Source organism: Amphibalanus amphitrite, unplaced genomic scaffold, assembly GCF_019059575.1.
Source record: "Amphibalanus amphitrite isolate SeventyFive unplaced genomic scaffold, NRLGWU_Aamphi_draft 002000F_arrow, whole genome shotgun sequence".
Classification (NCBI taxonomy): Eukaryota; Metazoa; Arthropoda; class Thecostraca; order Balanomorpha; family Balanidae; genus Amphibalanus; species Amphibalanus amphitrite.
Genome location: NW_024883493.1, coordinates 1 through 24,543, shown reverse-complemented (window position 1 = coordinate 24,543; position 24,543 = coordinate 1). Strand labels below are relative to the sequence as shown.

Here is a 24,543-nt window from a genome sequence, read left to right as displayed (position 1 = left end):
TGGGGGAAGAAAGATAGGAAACTTGTTTTGAAAAGTTCTTGAAAAAAGATGCTCTTGATGCTGTTACGTCACATGTCACCTTCTGCGGTTGACAAATAATGGCGCATCTGGCGCACCACAGATTACATGTTATATCAATGGGTGAAAGATGTTGTTTGCTTCACTCTGCCATTCGCGCTGTTTTTAACTTTAAATTATGCTAAAACATTTATGGATGAAATGTTCAGTGTCAAAAATTGATGTGTCTGCCGTGTACTATATTCCCACTTAACATGAGCGCGTGATAAACATTTTATGTACCTCGAATTTTCAAATGATAAAGATGATGAATCGGAGGATGCTGAAAAGCAAAAGCTCATTCCAATATTTGGACTACTTTACGATTAAAATGTTTACATTCCTGTCATCTTATTGATCATTTATTTGTTCTTTTTTATGAAAATAACTTAAGGCGTTGAGAACCGAGGTAATTTCTATCTACCGTGCCTTAACTTACCAGCAACAGCAATCTATCTACGCCCTACGGTGGCAAGGGAGACTGTGAAAGAAGCGTAGGATGGATTCTAAACAATTCTTTTGTGATATACTGAAGGGCAAAGTGCAGAGAAGAGCGTACAAGTCCTGTTTTGTGCCAGGCTGTTGCAGTAGCACTTATGAAACTCCGAAAACGATCTTCGTTCATGTCCCGAACAACATTACCCTGAGGAGATGATCGTCTGCAATAGCAGGAAGAGCTGATGCAAGTACTTTGAAATCCACTATCAAGTCGGTGCTATTTGATCACTGTTAGGTGAGATATTTTGTGCAAGGGATGAGTGTAATGCCCAGGAAATCAGGGCTGCGGAGTCGGAGTCGGAGTCGGAGTCGGAGTCGGTCGGAGTCGACAGTTGTGACCGGAGTCGGAGTCGGAGTCGGAGTCGATTTTAGAAACCCGAGCCGGAGTCGGAGTCGGAGTCACCGAAAATCTGTCGACTCCGCAGCCCTGCTAGGTCTGCGGAGTCGGAGTCGGGAGTTGGAGTCGGTCGGAGTCGACAATTCTGCCCGGAGTCGGAGTCGGAGTCGGAGCTGGCTTTTGAAAGCCGGAGTCGGAGTCGGAGTCGGAGTCGCCGAAAATCCATCGACTCCGCAGCCCTGCAGGAAATGACCTCCATTCGCCCCCTGACCGGTCAGGGTTATAAAATTTGAGTGGATGGCGGTCCGTTTGGGGTTCAGATGTCAATTGTATTTTGTTACTGTCAAACAATACATGTTATGCTGGCAGCGAATGTGTGTAATGTCGTTTTTCGAAGCAGAAGTTAGAACTGTAACGGCAGAGTGCTTGCTGGTCTCATCGTAAGTATTGTAAGTGTTGTAAGCAAAAGCATTGTCAATATTGTAAGTATTGTGAGCATTGATGTATGGTAGATATCACCTCACATGATCTCGGCTCAGATAACCCTCTCCGGTGTCCCTGTCAGTAAATGGCACTTGGATCATTACAGATAAGATAATTTGTCGTAATTCTTAAAGAATTGGGTGGTTTTGACTCGTTTACTCGAGGTGCAGGTCGCATTTCAATACTTTTCCATAGGCTTGCAATGTAAAGGTCACGACTCTGACCTAACCTCAGGTCACAGATCAAAAATTCTGAGATATACAAACGACACATACTGCAGGTACTGTTTTGAAGACTTGATGAGAGGAAATAACTTCGTGAAAAACTCAAGCTCTGACGTGTTTGCAAACTTTTCTGAGGTGGGGTCAACAAACCCGCTCTGGTTACCTGACCTGACCTGACCCGGCATTTTTTTTTTTTTTTTGCTGGGATGTGCGCAATGAGCATTTAGGAAAAGTCACCAAATATGAGCTGAATGTCTCGCGGCGTTTGGCAATTGCACAAGGAAATCCTGAAAGGTCTCCCCGTCCGAAATAGGGTAATTTGTATATGAAGAGTTGCAGATGCCAAACATACCCAGATCTAAGACTGCAGTTCCCAGCGCCGCTGCAACGTTTTTAAAACAAACATACATAGGACATACAAACATGTACATAGGATACATAGGATACATAGGATGACAGGCGAATAACCGCTCACGCAAGGAGCGGAGCTCCGACCCGTCCAAAGTGGCCAACAAAGCAGAGACAGAGGCAGCATCACATCTTCCATCAAAGAACTGGTTTCTGGCTTGGAAGATGAGCTCCATCTTTGCATCCGAGTCGGTGCTGTCAGGAATCAGCTGGTCTAATGGAGTGAGAGTAGTGAGACGACTAGCAATTGTATCAGAGCTGCCTGGTCTTCGTAGCATTTGCACCGATTCTTTTCGATCGGACTCTGAATTCTGTCCCTCCTGCGTATTACTTGAGGCATTGCTATGTAGCTAAGTCTTTGGCAGAGTTTCGTTATCCATGCTTTGCAAACAGTGCCATAACAACACAGTTAATTAATCACCAAGCTTCTTTGCAAGTTCCAATACAGTTGAATCGCACGCGATTTGAGTGCAAAAATCAAGAAAAGTGCCAACTTGTTCTCGTAAAACATTTTGAATATTGACCTAAAAAAAATGAGTAATTTCCAGATAAAATAACGGCGAAATCAGTTTTCGCTTGCCAATAAAACTCACAGATATTGAAGCTCCATTATTAAAGGAACATTTTAGTATATGCCATTCTTGATAAAACTTCTTAGCCACGCAATACCAGCGCAAAATAAAGAGACACTGAAAACACGACCAATCACTCCGATTTACCATAGGAAAATACATAGAAAATGTATGTCTCAACTGCGCCAAATATACAGACAGTTATATACCTACATGTGACGTCATGATTAGCCCGACCAATCAGAAGCAAGTTGTTTTCAGCCACAAATAATTAATTTCTGGACTAACTAGGCATTTTTTTAACAAAGTGATTTTAAATTAAATCATTAAAAATTCTGAGCTTTTTTATTTTACCAAAACATACAGAGCATGCAGATAGGTCCCAACCCTATTGCTTTTGTCAGGCATCTCTGACAATAGATTTTACTTATTCAGCGTTAAGGCTATGAATGCGCCAATTGGCGAATACTGGGAGCACTTTGAAAGCGTAGTGTGAAATTTTGGCAGCACTGGGAAGCAGGAAAAAATGACGCACTTAACAGCGTCAAACAATGACCGTTGGTGACCCAAATTGGCCTCGGCGATAATAAACAGAGATGCACTTTACACTGCCAGAACAGCTCTTTGTTGAATAAAGACACGCCCTGCGCAAAGCGCAGCATCCCTCCTCCCCTCCCCTCCCCTCCCCTCCCCTCCCCTGCCCTCCCCTCCCCTCTCCTCCCCTCTCCTCCCCTCCCCTCCCTCCCCTCCCCTCCCCTCCCCTCCCGTCCCTCCCCTCCCCTCCCCTCCCGTCCCTCCCCTCCCCTCCCCTCCCTTCCCCTCCCGTCCCCCACCCTCCCCTCCCCTCCCCTCCCCTCTCCTCTCCTCCCCTCCCCTCCCCTCCCCTCCCTCCCCTCCCCTCCCCTCTCCTCCCCTCCCCTCCCCTCCCCTCCCCTCCCCTCCCGTCCCCTCCCCTCCCCTCTCCTCCCCTCCCCTCTCCTCCCCTCCCCTCCCCTCCCCTCCCTCCCCTCAGTATCTGACGCGTCTGGCGGGAGGAAAATCGAAGGGGCGCTGTGTCTCATCGATTTGAGTCTGGAGCAGGAGACTGAGAGGGGGGAGCTGCTGGAGTCTGGGGGAGCTGCTGGAGTCTGGGGGAGCTGCTGGAGTCTGGGGGAGCTGCACAGGCTGCACGGGAAGCTAGACGGGAGCTGTTCACATCCGTGGTGTTTCCATCGCTTTAGCATGTTGCAATGTCTATCAAAGTTTGTCGGAAAACTGCTGGTATTTTCATGAATTTTTCCTGAAGTAAGATTTTCCATGAAATTTTCCATGAATAATTTTCCATTTTCCATGAAAAAATCCATTATTTTCCATGAAGTAAGATGGCTTGAAAGAAATGGGATGGTTTCATCAGTGACATTTTCCAATTACAATTTCATTTTCAGAAAAATCCATAGAAAGTTTCTTAGTGTTAATTATGAGTTTATTTCCAAAGAAGATCGTTTCATTTTGGACATGACTCAAACCGAATGGAAACAATTCAGCCATGCTGCATAAATAAAGGAGGTATCTATTTCATATACTCTGCCATTGAAGCTGGGGTGAGCATGTACTTTTTCATGCGCTGGCATTTAGCGAGTCCTGTTGAAGAAAATGTGTGGGAAGTGTCGGAAAAAAATGGTGCCAGGCGACGCCTTTTTATGTAGGTATTCGCAAAAAAAGTCATCCAATTAGTGAAGCGTGTAAAGAACTTGTCCTGATATCTCATGCAAATTCACTTTTGCTCACCTTTGGAGTTTATCCTGTTCTCCACACCACTGTTCGCCTATACCACCACTTCCTCCACTCCTTTCTGAAACCACTTGTCTTCACCCTGGTCGACAATCTTTGGCAGACACTGTCTGGTCGTCACTGGCTATCCGGTATACTGCCAGTAGACTGGTCACTGGCTGTCCGGTACTGCCAGTAGACTGGTCACTGGCTGTCCTTTTACGTCGCTGTCAGAGTGCTGGCTGTCCTGTCCGGACACTTCTGTCCTGTCCGGACACTGTTGTCCCTCCGGACAAATCCTCCGTGCCTGTCCGCCAGCTCAGCAGACAGTACCGATTCCCGACGCGGCGAACCTGCCCGTCTCACGGACACTGCCTTGCCTTGCCCGTCCTAAACACTGCCTCGCTAGTCTCTGCTGCTTTGCCCTCCTGAACACTGCCAGGCTAGCCGCTATCTGTGACGCTGCTTGCCAGACACTCCCCGACTAGCCTCTGCTGCAACACTGCTTGCCAGACACTGCCAGGCTAGTCTCTACTTTGTCCTGCAGACGCTGCCAGGCTAGCCGCTACTGCGTCGCTGCTTTGCCCTCCAGACACTGCCAGGCTAGCCGCTACTGCGCCACCGCCCGCCGGACGCTGCCGGCTCGCCGGCCGCTCTGCCGGACGCTGCCCCGCTGTCGGCGTCGACGATCGTCGTTACCGACGATCCGGCCGCGCCCGCCGACTCGCCGGAGCCTCACCATCGATTGGCTGACGGGGGGGGGTGAGGGGGGGGGGATGAGGGGGTGAGTCATCGTGGGGGGTGGCGCGGAGGGGAGGGGAGGGGGTGAGCACAGGAAGGGTGTGCTAAATCTGTGTTTTGAATATGGAGTTTGGGTGTACGTTGGGTGTTTGTTGAAAAATGAAGCGGAGGTGGATGTTTGTTGAGAGGAGACGGAGTGTACATATATACGTGTATGTGTAATTGTATGTATTTGCTGTATGTATGTGCATGTGTAATGTGGGCTGGGTGTTTTTGTTGCATATGATGTGTGTATGCTGAAAAGAGATCGGCTCTATGTTTGACATGGACTGGGTGTATGTACACACACACCAAATTTGTTATATTTTTGCGCATTTCAAAATTCAAGCAGCAGTTCCATCAGGGTGCCTGTCAAAAGATATTAAGGTCTACAATTTCCATTTCCAGGCTATTTTCATAAAATACGGGTGAATTCTGCCAAAATTACCTCGAGCCAATGTGAGGTAGCATGACACACAAATAACTGAAGCAGGGTACCATGTGCTTTATAAGCTTTATGAGCTTGTTTTATGAAACCCGAACATGTTTTTTGCGTTTAACCCTCGCCGGCACAGGGGGGGGGGGGGTTGATGCAACCCCCCTAAGGTTTTTCGCAAATAACTCGCGTAAAAAGCGGCCGATCGCGACGAAACTTTCAGTACCCTCGCATTGATCAATTTTACACCTACCCTGAAAATTTCATGACCCTGACCCCAATGACCTTTGACCTGTGACCTCTTTTCTGTGACCATGTTTGGCCGAAATTGCGGTTCGGCGCATGTCGGCTCGCATTAGCCGCGCGTTTGCAAGCTTTTCGTGGTTTCAAACGTTCAAACATGTGATTTGATGTTGCTCCCATGCATTAGGGTGGGTGTCAAGGTCACCTGAACGTCAGGTCAGGTCATTGACCTTTGGTGACCTCGGGTGACCTCGGTTCACTTTTTCGTGTTTTACATGTTTCTAGGCTAGTTTTTGGAGCTGAATTCGAATTTAGCAACCATCTGAACATTTACGAAGTAGTTTTGGTGCCTTCGTAACATGTTACGAAGCTGTCCGAGGCGGTTGACACCTACTAGGAATACCCGGTAGGACCCCTACTGGTTGACCTGACCTGACCTGACCCGACCTGGCCTAAATGCATGAAGGCATCATCTCTGATCAAAACTAACACGATATTCGTGATCAGCACCCCGGAAAACCACATAGCAGCCACACTTGACGACTTTCTAACAGGTCCCGATTTTCCCGGTTTTCGGGTCATTGACCTGACCTGGAAGGTCACCCGATGACCTAGGACCTTAAAATTGGGTATCATCGGCTTCCTCTCGTGACGGGCAACACGCTCGTTTTTTCCGCGAAGCTCTAGCTCGATCAGGGGCCAAACGCGAAGGGGGTGTCGTACCAACCTTGTGCCCCCCCCCTTGTGCCGTCGAAGGACTCAAAATGGCCTGTGCCGGCGAGGGTTAAATCAACAATTAGTTACGAGTATCAAGGGCGGCATTTGACACTGCTGTAGGGAGAATACCCCAAAAATGTTTCTCCAAATTCCAAAAATTCATCGGATTGCGATTACTTACGCACTGCTGAGCAGTTAAAAAATTCAAATAAAACTGCTTAGTTTTCGTGTTTTTCTCGAAATACTGCTAAGTATCGTCCATTTTGGGCGTTGCTGGGGGGAAGGGTGCATTTTTCCCAAATGTCCCTTTCCCCTTGATCTTTCTAAAAAGGAAAGCCAAAATCGAGGTAGGAGAGCAGGGGCTGAGATGGTTTAAAAAAGTTTTTGAGGACGCTTACGATTCGACTGGTCGCAATCTCCAGGAGATGACTCAAGAAGTGAAACGTGAAAAACGTTTTCTCTTCCACCTCAAAGTACCACGATGTGTTTTGCATCCTTTTATCACCGCAACGTGAGTTTAAAGACAAGCCGATATATTTCGACTACTTGATAGATCTCAGTGTGCCGAAGTAGGGTAGGGATTTATGGCTGCCTTCTATTGCTTTTTAAATTCTAAATCAAATAACCAGACTGCTGAATTCATATTGTGTGCGTTAGATCACATCTTACGGCCAAATGCGGGGTTTTGTTTTACTATCGTTTCATCTCACTCCGTATTCTCACTAAATCCCTCTGTTTCTCGAAACAGTTCTTAGAAGGATGACAACATTCAGCATCTGAATCACAAGCCATGATTTTTCTGAATCATGGAGGAACCCCCTCAACCCCACCCCACGTGGTATGCCACGCCCAGAGGGCCAAGAACCTTCCTTGTCGTACCGGGCAAGTATTGATTAATGCCCACACTCGCCACCAGGGGCGCTAGCATCGCAACCAGCCGGCGCCCGGCGAAGCTCCATGCTTCCAAACGCTTACTGGGCGAACATGTGATCATCGGGCGGTTAGGAATGTGATTATTGACTTGTAAATGTGACGTGAAATGTGAAAATGTGAAAATGGAAGGTGTGACGGAGCCATGGGAGGCTGCGTGGGACGACAGGCCGCAGCTTGTTTTGGGGCCAGGTGAGTTGAAAAGGGGAGGGGTAAGATAAAGGCTAGGTGACAGGTGTTGCATGGGTAGCTGATATGCCTCTATACTGTGGTGCCAATACAAATATGATTTATTTTTGCCTTTGGTATGATGGGGAGAAAACTTCCTTACGGATATGCCTACAACAAGAAATACCTGGATAGTCATAGTCATGTAACTGGATAGTCATAGTCAGGTTTGAAGTACCTATATGTGTGATATCAGGAATTTCTACATACAAGCTCAGCCTAGTGAAAAACATAAGCCCAAAATTACCTTACCTGTATTCAGCGGGAAACTAAAATCATCATTGCTTACTATTTTTCTATTGGAGCGTACTGTGCGTAACATATTTGTTTGTTTTGTATTTGTTTCAGGGAACAAACAGATCGCGTGCCTCTGTTTGATGAGGAGGAGCTGGTATGTAAATATATTTTATATTATAACGTTTTTATATTATCATATATGGCCACGCAAACAGCAAGGGGTAAATGATATGAAGCCGTGGCTGGTAGTAATGCACCCATCATAGGGTTCAATTATGATGTAACGTCTCATAGATGTTACGTGCAGAGGTGCACAAATAGCCCAGCCTGTCTCCTACACGGTCTCCGATGGCTCCGGTTTGTCTCACCGATTATCCTTAGGTATATCCCAACATATCTATACTTTCAAGTAAAGCTGGTTATTTACAATACAGTTATTAGTATTTACAGGAAGTAAACGCTATTCCTGAAGTGTTTTTATTTCTGAAGCTATCCGCAGATATATCGTCATTTTTTTAAGAAGCCGACAGACATACGGTATGCGCTGATTTGAGCAAAGTGCGAGGCAGGACTTGGTACACCTCCACCTGAAATGCATACTGGTGGTGTATAAAAAGACTAGAGTGAGGCGGTCTGGTTGTTGACTGTGTCTGGAAACACTGGAAAGTCAAGAACTACCCTCATAAAACCACCGGGACGCTCAATTAATTCCTCTCATCCAATGAGGGTTCAGTTCCACATGGACCAGACGGGCGTCCATCTGCCGTCCCATAGCGTCCCTCTCCCGTTTAGTGGGGCAGTTACTACTTGGCGGGCTGAAGGTGAAGTGACGTAACGCTGCAGTGTACGGTGCACATCAGTGTTTCTGTTTAGGAATATGAAACTTTAAGGAGTGTGTAACAAGTTTTTTCCTGGATCAACATTACTTCATTTAGGTAAGAAAACATTATTTGAGGACGATTTTGCAATATTTGCTAATGGGACGAAGCCCATTAAATTGCTATGGAATACCTATCATATTGAGGACCACAAACGTTCAGAAAACGTTTTGACTGTAGGCTTTAAGAAGCGGCTTTAAATCCTTTTATAATCCATCGCTGACTACATCTATACTGCAATCTATACACATTTCACGTGCATCGCTGATCTCTTCGCTAATACAGATCCGTATTCACGAGAGAGGCCGTATTCACGTCGATCATTTCTATTTTTCTGGTCTATTTTTTCTTGCTTAGCAAACCTCAGCTGTCTTGTAAAATTTTCACGACGCATTCATACATTACAGTTTAGAGGCAGATAAATCTGATATTCCTGTTTTCTGCGTGGCTCTGTGAGGTCGGTCCCTGCCATGGATGGTGTGAGACCAATGACCATCCATGCTGCCGATCGTTCGACGCGCTATAGTTTTATTGGGGGTTATATGACCGAAAGACATCGACGGCCGACGGAACTGCCTCGCCTGGCGGGGTCACCAATGTGGAACACGCTGCCGGTTTTTCCGAAGTAAAACTGGAGATTTGCTAGACAAAGTTAGACTAAGTGAAATTAATGTACTTAGCCATATGAAAGCAAATGTTTGACAGAAAGTAAGCGGCCATTTTGTCGCTGCTGGAGACAACTGCCGGAAAACTAACTGCATTCCCGCAACATCCAATTACTCATCGATACGTATCAAATGAAGCAGGGCAGATAACCATATTATTTTTCTTAGGATGTCGGAATATAACAACATGTTAAAATACCAAAAAGGTGCAATATCCTTGTTTATAACACAGCCTTTGTTCCGAGTCTGTGCCTTTGGATGGATCTCATGTGCTTAAAATCTTTAGAAAAATGCACTTAGTATCCATTTGAATTATTACTTATGCCAACATGAATGGTAGAAGAATTGTAATTTGTTGTCAAGTCTAGATGTGTTTTCTCCACTGTCAATGACTGATTTCTTCTTGCTGAGTAATGTTTTGCAACCTATTAATTTCTATGCCAGTGGTGGCTCAAATATTGCTGTTATAGCTATGCAATGTGTAATCTTCAATATTGTTTAAATAAAGTTAGGCAAATTCAACTGAAATCATGACTGTAATATTTGAAACATGTCATCTGGTTGACCTTCATCATACCAACATATAGCCTGGGCAAGGATTATGTCAAAAATGGCAAGGCAAGAGGAAAATAGAACAAGTCAGATTGTATTGCCACTCCTTTAGTCAGAGAATGAGGACAAGTTATAATCAAAAAGCACAGATCACCTTGAAATCTTGAAATCAATGTCAAAGCCTACCTACCTGACAACTTGTATGGTCTCCCTCTTTTTAAAGTAATGCAATGCATTAGATAGGTACATTGCTAGGTGTGAAATTTATGGAGAACTTCACAAACCCCATTACAAATCAGTTTTATAAGCATATGCTTCAAATTGCTATGCTTCCCACACTAACTGAAAGGTTTTTGAGCAAACTCATGAGCAAACTCCATGCCAGCATATCTTGTTATTGAGTAAACATGTTGACTACTTAACTGACCATTCCTTTTTCTATAATCATATTAATTACAATTCTACACAGACCTGTAGACAATTCATGACACATTTTCCACCCACAAAATTATTATATACACAACTGAACACAAAGCCTATGTTTAAAATAATCACATATCTGTTGCATTTTGCTGTATTATATAATACTGAACGAGGCCGGTGTAAATAAATTTTCAAGACCGAGGTCCTTACTGGATTTTTGAACGAGGCCGAAGGCCGAGTTCAAAAATCAGTAAGGACTGAGGTCTTGAAAATTTATCACCGGCCGAGTTTGGTATGTATTTTACTGTATGCCAACGATAAATTTATTTTCTGGACCGAAGCTCTTAGCCGACTTAGGAACGAGACCATCCCAAAATGTTGGCTTTAGTGCATTCTGGTAATGCATTTTTGACCGTGGTCAATTTGCTTACACCAGTTATTACCACACCCCTCTGGCTAATGTATTTGAATAGGCCAGGCATACAGTAAAGGTACCTGTCTATAAAACATGAATAATTTGATGTTGTGAGCCTTGTGCCCAGATGAATGTTTGTGGTATTGGTGTTACAACAAGGAAATTGAAAATTTGTCATGCAGTTTAGGGAAGTTATAGGTACCTAGGTAATGTTCAAAATGAAGTGAGATGCCTTCAATTACTAAATCTCCAGTACATTGAAGAGCCATATATTCTTTTGAAGGAAATTATTAGGTACCTATTTACATTAGAGCTAGGTAGGTAGTTACCTGCATGTTAGCGTCTTTCAATGTTGTTCTTTATCAATCAAAATGAATGGAAAATTAGAAAAAAGTAGAAGTGATCAGATAGGATAGGTAAAGCAATTTCACAATTCATTTGACTTTCAGTTTCAGTTCTCATCAAGCCAATTAGGTTGGGTACCTACCTACTTACCAGCACCTTCATAATCGCTCCCCAAAATGCCCCCTGCCACGAACCTCTTATGAAGAGTTTATAGAAGTGCAGGCTGCAGATTTCCGGCCCATGCAGAGTTTTCATTTCTTTGGCAATTCCTTAACTCCACTTGGAGCTCACAACCTTCTATTACCACACCATCACAAAATATTTTGTGAAAGTCCTTATACACTTTGCTTACACTGCACAAGACACACATCCACAGCACAGTAGGGGAAGGTGGGGTAAGACGGACCAGCTAAGGTTTGAGGCCGCATATCGTGCTACACTGCTCTCGTAATTCATATTATTTATAGTCTTCGGAATGCTCAATCCTTCCTCTGTTGATATGTGTAAAGACTAAATTTCAAATTAAAGACATCTAGGTGGTGGATGCTCTTAAAGAGGGACAAGTCAAAAACTCAGACAAGAAAAAACGTGGGGTAAGACGGACCACCCAGCAGTGCCTGCTATCCGTTCATGTGTGTTACACTTCTGCTCGGTACTCTTGTAAGAAAAAGTAACCAGAATGGTAAAATAACAAAATGAGCCTTTATTCTTTACTCATGGGTGATGGAAGTGCAGCTAAAAGCTGGGAACATGTGTGTTGATTGTCGTTTGGCATGAATGTATGCTAACTGAGCACTTGCATGCATGGCTCACATGCAACAAAGACTCCTTCCTGAAAAATTAGCTTACTTAAACTTGTGTCAATGTTTTGGAAAAGAACTTTCAATATGCAGGGTACAATGGACCACCACAGGGTAAGATGGACCACAGTGGTCCGTCTTGCCCCAAATCTAAATGCTGTCATTATCATGACGTATATGTCAAATAGCCCAACATTGCAAAACCTTGCCTTTCCTAAAGTGTGACTATAACTAAGTTTATAACTTTGTTCTTCACAGTTAAGTGCAAAATAGAAACTAATCATGCAAGAAAGGCGCCGTAATTGAATCACCCGTAGACCTCTTATATTAGATCGGTTTGACGAAAAACAACATTTTTCTCAATAACTCAAAAGCTATGCATCCTAGCAGCATGAGCTCAAGGTGGCCATTGTTACGAAGGAAAACAAACATAGTGAGTGCATAAAGCAATAGATACCAGCAGCGGTTCAGCCGGGAGGGCTGGTGGTCCGTCTTGCCCCGCTGGGCCGTCTTACCCCACCTTCCCCTACAGCAACTGAAGCAAGCTGTTCACTGTTACAATTATCTTTCAAATTCAACTGACACCTATAGCTGGTTACCACGCAACGCGCTAGCAAATGGCGTCAGCTTGTCCCACGAATGGCGGTTGCTATGGAAACCAGCTGACGAAACTTTACCAGAACCCATTTTCGAACAGGAGTTTTGTTTAAACTGATAGGCGCCCCAAGATTTTGTGCGCCGTTTTTCGAAACATGCCCACCACTTTCGCAGTTTTTCATCCTACATTTTACCTACACGGTGTCTCATGAGACACAATGTTAATCCAATGGAAACTGTCTCGTGGGTGTCTCATGGAGGAGATTTGTAGGAACTGTTTTTGAAGACACGTAAAGAAATGTAATGACCAAATGCCGTTGACAGCTGATTGTACCGAACAATTGCTACCAGTCAGCTGTTTTTATAGTCATTTTTGTACAGAAAACACAAACTGAAATCTGTCTCGCGGCTACCCTCTTCGGCTCTTTTCTGTCTCCTACATTGTAGGCAAGTAGGAAGGTTTGTGCACCTCTGGTTACGTGTTTCTTTGCGACACAATGCTCGCTAAAATCGCGTATGATTACATGTAAATTTTGTTTATTAGAATTGTGTAAAATTACATGTTGACAAATCAATGAATAAATAGTGTAGCGGGGTGTTGGGCTACTGATCAGTGTGTGTGCGAGGCTGGTCATTCACTGGCGGGCACATAGACTGCTACACACAGTACTGCAGCGGCATGGGTCACAGGGTTGGTGGGCATTCACGGTGGGATATTAAAAGGTTGCCTGATGTTTCTCTCTGCCTACGCTCCCTTCTGTTATATTCTAACGAAATCTCAAAAATGTCTATCAATCAATGTTCCAGCGAAATCTCACAATTGTGCGATTATTGTTCTTAAGTTATCCCCTGAGTTGAGGGTGCCTCCTCCCACTGGATATAACTCATTCACGCTCTCACCATTAATTCTTCATTCACACGGTCACTCATTCATTCTTCCATGCATCGTAAAAATATTTCAGGTGGCAAACCTGTCCCTCCCCTTTCATTGGCTTCTCATCCCTTCCTTAATCCTATTGCTTGGACATTCGCTAGAACCGTGTACGCCTTCAAGGAACAAACTGATAATAAGGGCAATTATCTCACCAGCCCGTCATTCAATCAGAAACCCACAATTAGCACGACCGACTTCAAATAAGGTAACCCAACAAAATAAGGCAAATATTTTAGTTAACAATGTTTCATTCCCATAAAAAAAATTATCAGTAGGCAACTGCAACCCATGCCCTGTTCCCAATACCTAAGTAAGTGCGAGAGTCGCGTTGGCAGGCATATCACTCACAGGGGAGCGACATGCATAGACTTACGGCCTCGCTGTCTGAGTCAAAGTCGGGTATTCTAGTCTCATTGGGAAAATGTGGGGTCCCATTATCCTTACGGCTCACAGACTGAAATCAAGCTAGCATTTGACCACGAGTACGAAATATAATGAAGATTTAAAATGCATAGGTGCGAATTGGTTAATAATTAAAATTTAAATTTTCATTTAATATTCACCATCGAACAGATATCGTTGTACATATTAACGCTAAATTATTAATTTTAAACTAGCCTTTCAATTTACTCTGTCACTCTCTCCCATCTAGATAACACCTTATTGCGTGACGTCATCCACTTTCCACCATAAGGTGCCGCACGGTAGCGTCGGTGTAGCATGCGCAGTATTCATAATAATCCAATTCCGACCTACCGCCGCTCACTCGGAGCCGGAATCAGCCCGACCCCGTCTCTCCCTTTTGTTGACGGCGCGAGGGGTACCAGCGAACCATTAGTGAGCCAGGTCCGGCTGCTGCCGGCGGCCTCCGAGACTGTCCACCGGCCCGCGACACTGTCCGCTGACCCCAGTTCATGGGCGCACCTCCGCTTGGTAGCTATAAATATCTTCTTCCGATCGCTCGTTGTTATCGGTGCTGAGAAGTGAAAGAGAGAGAGAGAGAGGGAGAGAGAGAGAGAGAGAGGGAGAGAGCGAGAGAGAGAGAAAGAGAGAGGGAGAGAGAGAGAGAGAGAGGGAGAGAGAGAGAGAGAGAGAGAGAGAGAGAAAGAGAAAGAAAGAGAAAGAAAGAGAGAATTATAGCTAGTAGACCAGCACCCAACAGATCATACACCAATAGGGCTTCATACCGATTGACCGACGCGACGGACCGGTTTATACATAAATCGCCGTGTTTATTTGCAACATGACCAAACGTCACTGATTAACTGCTAACAAATTTAAGGGATAAGATAATTATTAACCTTTCCAACCAAATTTATAATTTCACTTTAAATTTGATCAAACTTGTTCTTACTAATTACTCATGACGTTGGATAAAATTGGTTCATTACGATAGGGTAGGGGAAAGTGGGGTAAGACGGGCACCTTAACTTTGGAGCCATTTTTCGGCCGGTTAGAAACATCATAGAAACGGGAAACTGGGTGAAAACCTTTTTCAGACATTTTACTTTCATTTGCCAGAAGATGAGACTTAGACCTGATTCAACAAATAAACTGCAGCTATTTTTGCAAAACCTTGCAAAAACCCGTCTTACCCCACCCCATGGGGTAAGACGGTCACATGGGTAGGGCAAGACGGCCAGCTTCTTTCACCGATCAGCGCAGCTCGCAACAAATGCCCGAGATTAGCCGCATTTATACAGTCGCTCGTTGGTCTCAAGTGCTTCGGAAATGGCAGTATACGAGATTCGTGCAGAAGGCGTATGCTCCTATATAGGCCCTAGTTCAGAAGCCATGTAGAACCGTTTTTCACATTCATTATTCGAGAATAAACTGTGCCGAAGGAATATTGCTAACATGTCTGTGAGTATCGGAATCGAACATATTCTTATTAGAAATGCTTCTTTTTTCCTACAGCAACAAAAATATTTTCACCATTACAGACCCATTGGGTTCATAGTTGCCCGTCTTACCCCAAACTCAATGTCAGAAGTTCAGCACGATTTTTCGCTGTGGACAATTTGATGCAGACAAAGCAAATCCGCCGTAAATGAACACTGTTGGCATATGAGTGTACCACAAGTGATTGCGAGTTTTTAACTCTATAGTGCTGTACACAAAAGCTTGCACAATACATTATGGATGTTTTCAATGAAATGAGTGTTTTAAAGAAATCAAAATAAAAGATTATCGACTGAACACAAATTCACCAGACTTGAATGGTGGTGTGTAGTGGGAAAGGCAATTCTGGTCCTAACTTTTCTTGCTCGTAGCGCTATTGGTTTGGTCTGCAGAAGGGGTGCCCGTCTTACCTACCCTGACCGTCTTACCCCACTTTCCCCTAAGCTAATTGACCACAAATATAATATTGTTTTCAATGTGTTGATCGTACGTAAAATGCTACATCGGAACCCGTTTCGCTACTCTGTATCCTACATGAATCCACCCGTAGTCAGGGTGGTGACGTCATCAATCCGGCTCGGTGTCCAGCGGCCCGCACTCCCTTCACACCGCGCCGGCCGCCATTTGCGGGCGCCCCCGCGCCGAGCGGGCCGGCCGGCGTCTGTGCGCCGCCGCCTGGCCGGAGCGCCCCCTCCCCCCTGCGTGTGCTTCCCCCACTACGCATTCCGAGGGGTGAATCGGCGCGGCGGCTGGCCGTCAAAACATGGGACCGGCAGCGCGGCCGCCGAGCGAGAGACGGTCACTGGGGCGCTGGAGCCCATTACTTGTCAGTGAAGAGCACTATCCTTTGTCGGCTGTTGGTGATCGCAATTGCTATCAGTGACCTAATTAAGTCATACGTCATAATCGTTCGTGGCGTGAAAAGATGATTTAAATCGTATGCAAGAACAGCAACACGATAAATGTTAGATGCATGCTAGCCGAAGTAAATAATTTAACATTTATATTCCTGCGAGAGAAAAGTACCGATGTTCATTATAACAGACAAGCGTCGTTTTCCATTTCATTCAAATTCTGGTTATTTCTAGATACAAAATGACACCAGCGATTGACATTAAGCTAAAGAAGAAGAACAACAACAAAACATATTTATGCTTTCGGAAACGAAGAATAATCACAATGGATGCGTTAAATTAACCAGCAACCGTTCATTAACAAGGACCAAATCATGAATTTATCAGCCTGCGTGCCCAATTCTATAGTCGGTTGCTAAGGATAAGAAATGAACCAATAGCTCAGGCCTACAAAGAGCTGATGAATTGGTGTCGCTCTCTAATGTTTGCCGGGAATAACTCGATCAACTGCTGGAAGTTCCTAATGAATATCGTCGTCAATGTATACCAAAGGTAGCGAAAACATTATCTCCTAACAAATGATTCTGGGAAAAAAAGCGTTTAATAAAACAGTGCAAAGAGATGCCACCTAAATACGCAGTGTCAGATTCGTGTTTCGCTGTCGCGCTCGCGGCTTCCCCGTGACATTCCTGGGTTTCTCGTCATATTGATCCATCATCAACACATCCTCATCAAAATGTGTTTACATTTTACTACGCTATGTATTTACAATTGAAAGAAACCAGGACAGACCAAAGTTTAATAAATGTAATTCCTACGCGATAACTAGGACAGCTTGTCGTTAAAAGATATGTTCAGCGCGAAAAGCCAGACAGTTTCGCCGATTAAATTGCCAACCTTTCCTTCATGATTCACAATATCCAAACATGGCTAGTGGCTACCCAATTATAAGCATTTATGAAAATTATTGTGGTCGACAATTTACAGAATCAGACAGCAGATAGCGCAGCTTCCGTTGAATACACCCCCCTTTTTGTTTAACATTTTAAACATCCTAAATAAATCCCCTAACTGTGCCCAGACCAATTATTAGAAGGAACCTTTTTTTTGAGAGAAACATCAGTGGGTCGGAACTGGGCAAAAGGACAGAAAGGTTAGCAGCCCAGCGCCCGACCAGATCCTGTCCAAACCTTGATCTGATGGTGAGGTTGCAGCTAGCCGGCTGATGTTGGCTGCTGAAGCTGTTGGTGACTCAAGGTTGCCGGCCATCGGGTCCTGCTGTCGCCGCTCGGTCCTCCTCTAGCCGCTGTTCTGACTCGTCCCCGGGTAGAACTGTGCTGTAGCGCCGTCCGGCCGACGGGCCGTGCGGCCGGTTAGGGCCGCCCGGGCCCAGCCGACGCCTTGGCCCGTCTCTGCTGAATCCTCAACCCTGACTGTCCTCCTGTATTGCAGGGCCGTCCGGCCACACGGGCCGTCCGGCCCGGCCGGCCTCCTGCCGTCGATGGTCAACTCTCCAGCCAGACTCCAACTCCCGACTGTCCTCTTCTCTCCCCCTGGCCTCCTTCTCCCTCGGCTCCCCAGTGCAGCTGCCTCATGGCTGGCAGAGGCGTCCTCAGGTACTGGTGTTCGTCCTGGTTCTCCTGCTGTCTCCTCCTTCTCCTCCTGCCGCCGCCTCTGCGCCCGGGTTGTTTTGACGGCCGGGTCCCCTCTCGCCCCGGCCGTACCCTTTTGGTCCGGCGTGGCCCGGGGCTGTTTGCCGGCGCGGCGGTGCGGTGACGCCAGCGCCGGCGCCCAAACCCCGGTGCACACGCCGTCGTCGCCATGAGAGAATGTTGGAAAATATGCTAAAATGTAACGCCTGCGTTACATTTTATTGGCCTCTTTTTTTAGTCGCGCCCCCGCGACTACGAGATGTTGATTCGTCGAGGGGTACGACAGGCCAGTGGTCTTGCAATGCTGGCAGCTGGATGGCACTTGCTGCTGCACTTTGATGACCTGGATGACGCTGGTTCCCGTCTTGTGTTGGCTGCTACAGAGATGACGCTGGCTGCTCGGTAAGGTAGGTCGTGGCTGAATCTGTACAAAGGTGAAGGATCAAGGAACTTGACGAAAGAAAGGACATTGGTCTGGGCACCTTTCCCTAAAACACTTGATTCCTGATTACCTGCTGTCCTGGATGAACCTAGAGACCTGGAGCTACACAAAATACATACGCGTTACACACAGACATTCAAAACGACACAAACATTTGCGCCCGTAATCATACAATTTGTTCCTGAACATTAAGAATCCGAAGCCTTCAATGAAACAGTGAAAACTCGCCCACTAGCACTTAACCAGCTCAATGCCTAGCCATTTAGGCACCGCAAAATAATGTTCACGTCAAGTCCGGTTACAAATGAAGCCCATGGTGGGAGTCCCACCACCGGACCACACCATGGAGCAGTCCTGTTTCACTCTGCCCGACGGAGGCTTTCCCCTGCGGTCATCACGAGAAGTTGTGCCGGGCCACCCTGGCCAGTCCGGCCCCGGCTGCGCCTCGGCGCCTGGTGTTCCTTCGTCTCCAGTTGGCGTCTGGCGAGCGTGCCAACTCTGCGGCTTGCTCGGAGAGAGGGCCCGGCACCGCCGTCAGAGCTGACCGGCACCGGCTTCCCTTTCCTCTCCTTCGGCCGGCACGGCCACTAGCCCCGAATTCCTCCGGCTGGTGACTGCCCGGTCCGTACCTGTATATGAATAAACGGGGAGGGGTGTACCGGAACAGAGACTGACGATGACGGTCCAGCTCTTCGACGTCGCTCTGCTGCGTTACCTTCCCCCTTTTGATCTCGTCTTGTGTTTTCTCCTTCCTCCGACCTCCTTCCAGTATTGGTTTGAGGTGATGTAGTCCGACGGGTCTCCCGTTGTCAGAGCCGAACCATGTCAGCTTCGGCTCCGTGGCCAACGTCAGCGGGCCACTGAATTGACCAGCGACCCGTCTCCGACAGCCTGAGGTCGTTCCGCGTCTTCAATGCATCTCCGTCACACCCAGGTAGTGGTTTCAACAATTTCTTCCTTCTTCCTCGAGTTCTTGCGTTTCTCCTGCTCTTCTTTGACGGTGCATCTAGCCTCGTTCAAAAATTCATTTATAAAAAGTAAATTGCAAGTCGTCTCAACAATCTCAGCCGGCCATCAACAGAATAGATCCGATACTTCAATCACCTAAGCCAGCCGACCTCCATTCTGACACCGCTGTAAAAGTGCCTTTAAACAATTCATGTAAGTTTTCAACAGTTTCCTGGACACATGCTTAATCCGTCAACATCTTCAGACGTCCAGTAGCAGTCCATACCACATATCTATGTACTACATTCACGAGCAAAAGCAGCCACCATCGATTCTCATGTCGTTGCAAAATGTCACTTTTTCTAATTTTAAGGTTTTCAACATCTTCCTGGACAACAAATGTTCGATCCTTCAACATCTTCAGACCTGAAAGAGCTGTGAGCATCCGCATGCCGCGGGATACACACATGTCATGCCTGAAACTCCTCTGGAACTCTTCTCCGGTGATTTTCTACGACACGACTTCATCGGTTCGGCTATGCATGCCAGCCTGCCAACTTCATGCCCCCAGGATATGGCCACCCCCCACGTTGGGCGCCAATTTGTGTAGCGGGGTGTTGGGCTACTGATCAGTGTGTGTGCGAGGCTGGTCATTCACTGGCGGGCACATAGACTGCTACACACAGTACTGCAGCGGCATGGGTCACAGGGTTGGTGGGCATTCACGGTGGGATATTAAAAGGTTGCCTGATGTTTCTCTCTGCCTACGCTCCCTTCTGTTATATTCTAACGAAATCTCAAAAATGTCTATCAATCAATGTTCCAGCGAAATCTCACAATTGTGCGATTATTGTTCTTAAGTTATCCCCTGAGTTGAGGGTGCCTCCTCCCACTGGATATAACTCATTCACGCTCTCACCATTAATTCTTCATTCACACGGTCACTCATTCATTCTTCCATGCATCGTAAAAATATTTCAGGTGGCAAACCTGTCCCTCCCCTTTCATTGGCTTCTCATCCCTTCCTTAATCCTATTGCTTGGACATTCGCTAGAACCGTGTACGCCTTCAAGGAACAAACTGATAATAAGGGCAATTATCTCACCAGCCCGTCATTCAATCAGAAACCCACAATTAGCACGACCGACTTCAAATAAGGTAACCCAACAAAATAAGGCAAATATTTTAGTTAACAATGTTTCATTCCCATAAAAAAAATTATCAGTAGGCGACTGCAACCCATGCCCTGTTCCCAATACCTAAGTAAGTGCGAGAGTCGCGTTGGCAGGCATATCACTCACAGGGGAGCGACATGCATAGACTTACGGCCTCGCTGTCTGAGTCAAAGTCGGGTATTCTAGTCTCATTGGGAAAATGTGGGGTCCCATTATCCTTACGGCTCACAGACTGAAATCAAGCTAGCATTTGACCACGAGTACGAAATATAATGAAGATTTAAAATGCATAGGTGCGAATTGGTTAATAATTAAAATTTAAATTTTCATTTAATATTCACCATCGAACAGATATCGTTGTACATATTAACGCTAAATTATTAATTTTAAACTAGCCTTTCAATTTACTCTGTCACTCTCTCCCATCTAGATAACACCTTATTGCGTGACGTCATCCACTTTCCACCATAAGGTGCCGCACGGTAGCGTCGGTGTAGCATGCGCAGTATTCATAATAATCCAATTCCGACCTACCGCCGCTCACTCGGAGCCGGAATCAGCCCGACCCCGTCTCTCCCTTTTGTTGACGGCGCGAGGGGTACCAGCGAACCATTAGTGAGCCAGGTCCGGCTGCTGCCGGCGGCCTCCGAGACTGTCCACCGGCCCGCGACACTGTCCGCTGACCCCAGTTCATGGGCGCACCTCCGCTTGGTAGCTATAAATATCTTCTTCCGATCGCTCGTTGTTATCGGTGCTGAGAAGTGAAAGAGAGAGAGAGAGAGGGAGAGAGAGAGAGAGAGAGGGAGAGAGCGAGAGAGAGAGAAAGAGAGAGGGAGAGAGAGAGAGAGAGAGGGAGAGAGAGAGAGAGAGAGAGAGAGAGAGAAAGAGAAAGAAAGAGAAAGAAAGAGAGAATTATAGCTAGTAGACCAGCACCCAACAGATCATACACCAATAGGGCTTCATACCGATTGACCGACGCGACGGACCGGTTTATACATAAATCGCCGTGTTTATTTGCAACATGACCAAACGTCACTGATTAACTGCTAACAAATTTAAGGGATAAGATAATTATTAACCTTTCCAACCAAATTTATAATTTCACTTTAAATTTGATCAAACTTGTTCTTACTAATTACTCATGACGTTGGATAAAATTGGTTCATTACGATAGGGTAAGCTAATTGACCACAAATATAATATTGTTTTCAATGTGTTGATCGTACGTAAAATGCTACATCGGAACCCGTTTCGCTACTCTGTATCCTACATGAATCCACCCGTAGTCAGGGTGGTGACGTCATCAATCCGGCTCGGTGTCCAGCGGCCCGCACTCCCTTCACACCGCGCCGGCCGCCATTTGCGGGCGCCCCCGCGCCGAGCGGGCCGGCCGGCGTCTGTGCGCCGCCGCCTGGCCGGAGCGCCCCCTCCCCCCTGCGTGTGCTTCCCCCACTACGCATTCCGAGGGGTGAATCGGCGCGGCGGCTGGCCGTCAAAACATGGGACCGGCAGCGCGGCCGCCGAGCGAGAGACGGTCACTGGGGCGCTGGAGCCCATTACTTGTCAGTGAAGAGCACTATCCTTTGTCGGCTGTTGGTGATCGCAATTGCTATCAGTGACCTAATTAAGTCATACGTCATAATCGTTCGTGGCGTGAAAAGATGATTTAAATCGTATGCAAGAACAGCAACACGATAAATGTTAGATGCATGCTAGCCGAAGTAAATAATTTAACATTTATATTCCTGCGAGAGAAAAGTACCGATGTTCATTATAACAGACAAGCGTCGTTTTCCATTTCATTCAAATTCTGGTTATTTCTAGATACAAAATGACACCAGCGATTGACATTAAGCTAAAGAAGAAGAACAACAACAAAACATATTTATGCTTTCGGAAACGAAGAATAATCACAATGGATGCGTTAAATTAACCAGCAACCGTTCATTAACAAGGACCAAATCATGAATTTATCAGCCTGCGTGCCCAATTCTATAGTCGGTTGCTAAGGATAAGAAATGAACCAATAGCTCAGGCCTACAAAGAGCTGATGAATTGGTGTCGCTCTCTAATGTTTGCCGGGAATAACTCGATCAACTGCTGGAAGTTCCTAATGAATATCGTCGTCAATGTATACCAAAGGTAGCGAAAACATTATCTCCTAACAAATGATTCTGGGAAAAAAAGCGTTTAATAAAACAGTGCAAAGAGATGCCACCTAAATACGCAGTGTCAGATTCGTGTTTCGCTGTCGCGCTCGCGGCTTCCCCGTGACATTCCTGGGTTTCTCGTCATATTGATCCATCATCAACACATCCTCATCAAAATGTGTTTACATTTTACTACGCTATGTATTTACAATTGAAAGAAACCAGGACAGACCAAAGTTTAATAAATGTAATTCCTACGCGATAACTAGGACAGCTTGTCGTTAAAAGATATGTTCAGCGCGAAAAGCCAGACAGTTTCGCCGATTAAATTGCCAACCTTTCCTTCATGATTCACAATATCCAAACATGGCTAGTGGCTACCCAATTATAAGCATTTATGAAAATTATTGTGGTCGACAATTTACAGAATCAGACAGCAGATAGCGCAGCTTCCGTTGAATACACCCCCCTTTTTGTTTAACATTTTAAACATCCTAAATAAATCCCCTAACTGTGCCCAGACCAATTATTAGAAGGAACCTTTTTTTTGAGAGAAACATCAGTGGGTCGGAACTGGGCAAAAGGACAGAAAGGTTAGCAGCCCAGCGCCCGACCAGATCCTGTCCAAACCTTGATCTGATGGTGAGGTTGCAGCTAGCCGGCTGATGTTGGCTGCTGAAGCTGTTGGTGACTCAAGGTTGCCGGCCATCGGGTCCTGCTGTCGCCGCTCGGTCCTCCTCTAGCCGCTGTTCTGACTCGTCCCCGGGTAGAACTGTGCTGTAGCGCCGTCCGGCCGACGGGCCGTGCGGCCGGTTAGGGCCGCCCGGGCCCAGCCGACGCCTTGGCCCGTCTCTGCTGAATCCTCAACCCTGACTGTCCTCCTGTATTGCAGGGCCGTCCGGCCACACGGGCCGTCCGGCCCGGCCGGCCTCCTGCCGTCGATGGTCAACTCTCCAGCCAGACTCCAACTCCCGACTGTCCTCTTCTCTCCCCCTGGCCTCCTTCTCCCTCGGCTCCCCAGTGCAGCTGCCTCATGGCTGGCAGAGGCGTCCTCAGGTACTGGTGTTCGTCCTGGTTCTCCTGCTGTCTCCTCCTTCTCCTCCTGCCGCCGCCTCTGCGCCCGGGTTGTTTTGACGGCCGGGTCCCCTCTCGCCCCGGCCGTACCCTTTTGGTCCGGCGTGGCCCGGGGCTGTTTGCCGGCGCGGCGGTGCGGTGACGCCAGCGCCGGCGCCCAAACCCCGGTGCACACGCCGTCGTCGCCATGAGAGAATGTTGGAAAATATGCTAAAATGTAACGCCTGCGTTACAATAGCAAACTATTTACACATGCTACAGCGTTATATATATATTTCATAGACTAAACACTGTTCATATAAGGACATGACATACCTTTTCTTTCAGTCTGTCAGGCCAAGAGGACCGAAAAGGTTAGTTTCTCTCATTTTTTGTGGAATGTTTTGCGACATTCAACAATTGCTGGGAAATTCCGAAAAGGTCGCATTTTTAAATGGAATTCGAATCCGGCGGAAAATGTAACTTCTCAGTCTAAAGTGCAAATGTAACGTAGGTAACGTCAAAGTGCCTTCAAACGTCAAAGACTTCAAATCTAAAAGGTAGCATCAAGCCAATCTAATGAGTTGATCATATGACTGAGCGTTAATGACTTGATGGGGTATGCGATAAATGTTAACTTTAACTGTAGGCTCATTGTCATGAAAACGTTAAGATTTCGAACATCGGACTATTTATAAGATTTAAAAAAGGCCTCATTATTCAAATAGGTGTACAAAATGTGTATAAAAATTAATAAGTCTCTCTCTCTCTCTCTCTCTCTCTCTCTCTCTCTCTCTCTCCTCTCTCTCTCTCTCTCTCCTCTCTCCTCTTCTCCTCTCTCTCTCTCTCTCTCCTATCT

At 46.2% G+C, this 24,543-nt stretch overlaps 1 protein-coding gene and 1 long non-coding RNA gene across 2 annotated transcripts in view; one reads left to right on the top strand and one right to left on the bottom strand.

Annotated features, from left to right (window-relative positions):
- The window catches only part of LOC122376062 (follistatin-related protein 5-like), a 34,884-nt gene extending 29,946 nt beyond the window's left edge, over positions 1-4,938 (bottom strand). Inside the window, exon 1 of the mRNA XM_043355735.1 lies at positions 4,347-4,938. The gene's annotated coding sequence lies outside the window, so the exon portion shown is untranslated. The remainder of the gene's footprint in view (positions 1-4,346) is intronic.
- Positions 4,939-7,460: 2,522 nt separating this feature from the next.
- LOC122376061 lies at positions 7,461-24,067 on the top strand. The gene is made up of 3 exons (XR_006255511.1): positions 7,461-7,626; positions 8,011-8,053; positions 24,033-24,067. It is a non-coding gene; the product is annotated as an uncharacterized LOC122376061 (long non-coding RNA).
- Positions 24,068-24,543: the final 476 nt, after the last annotated feature.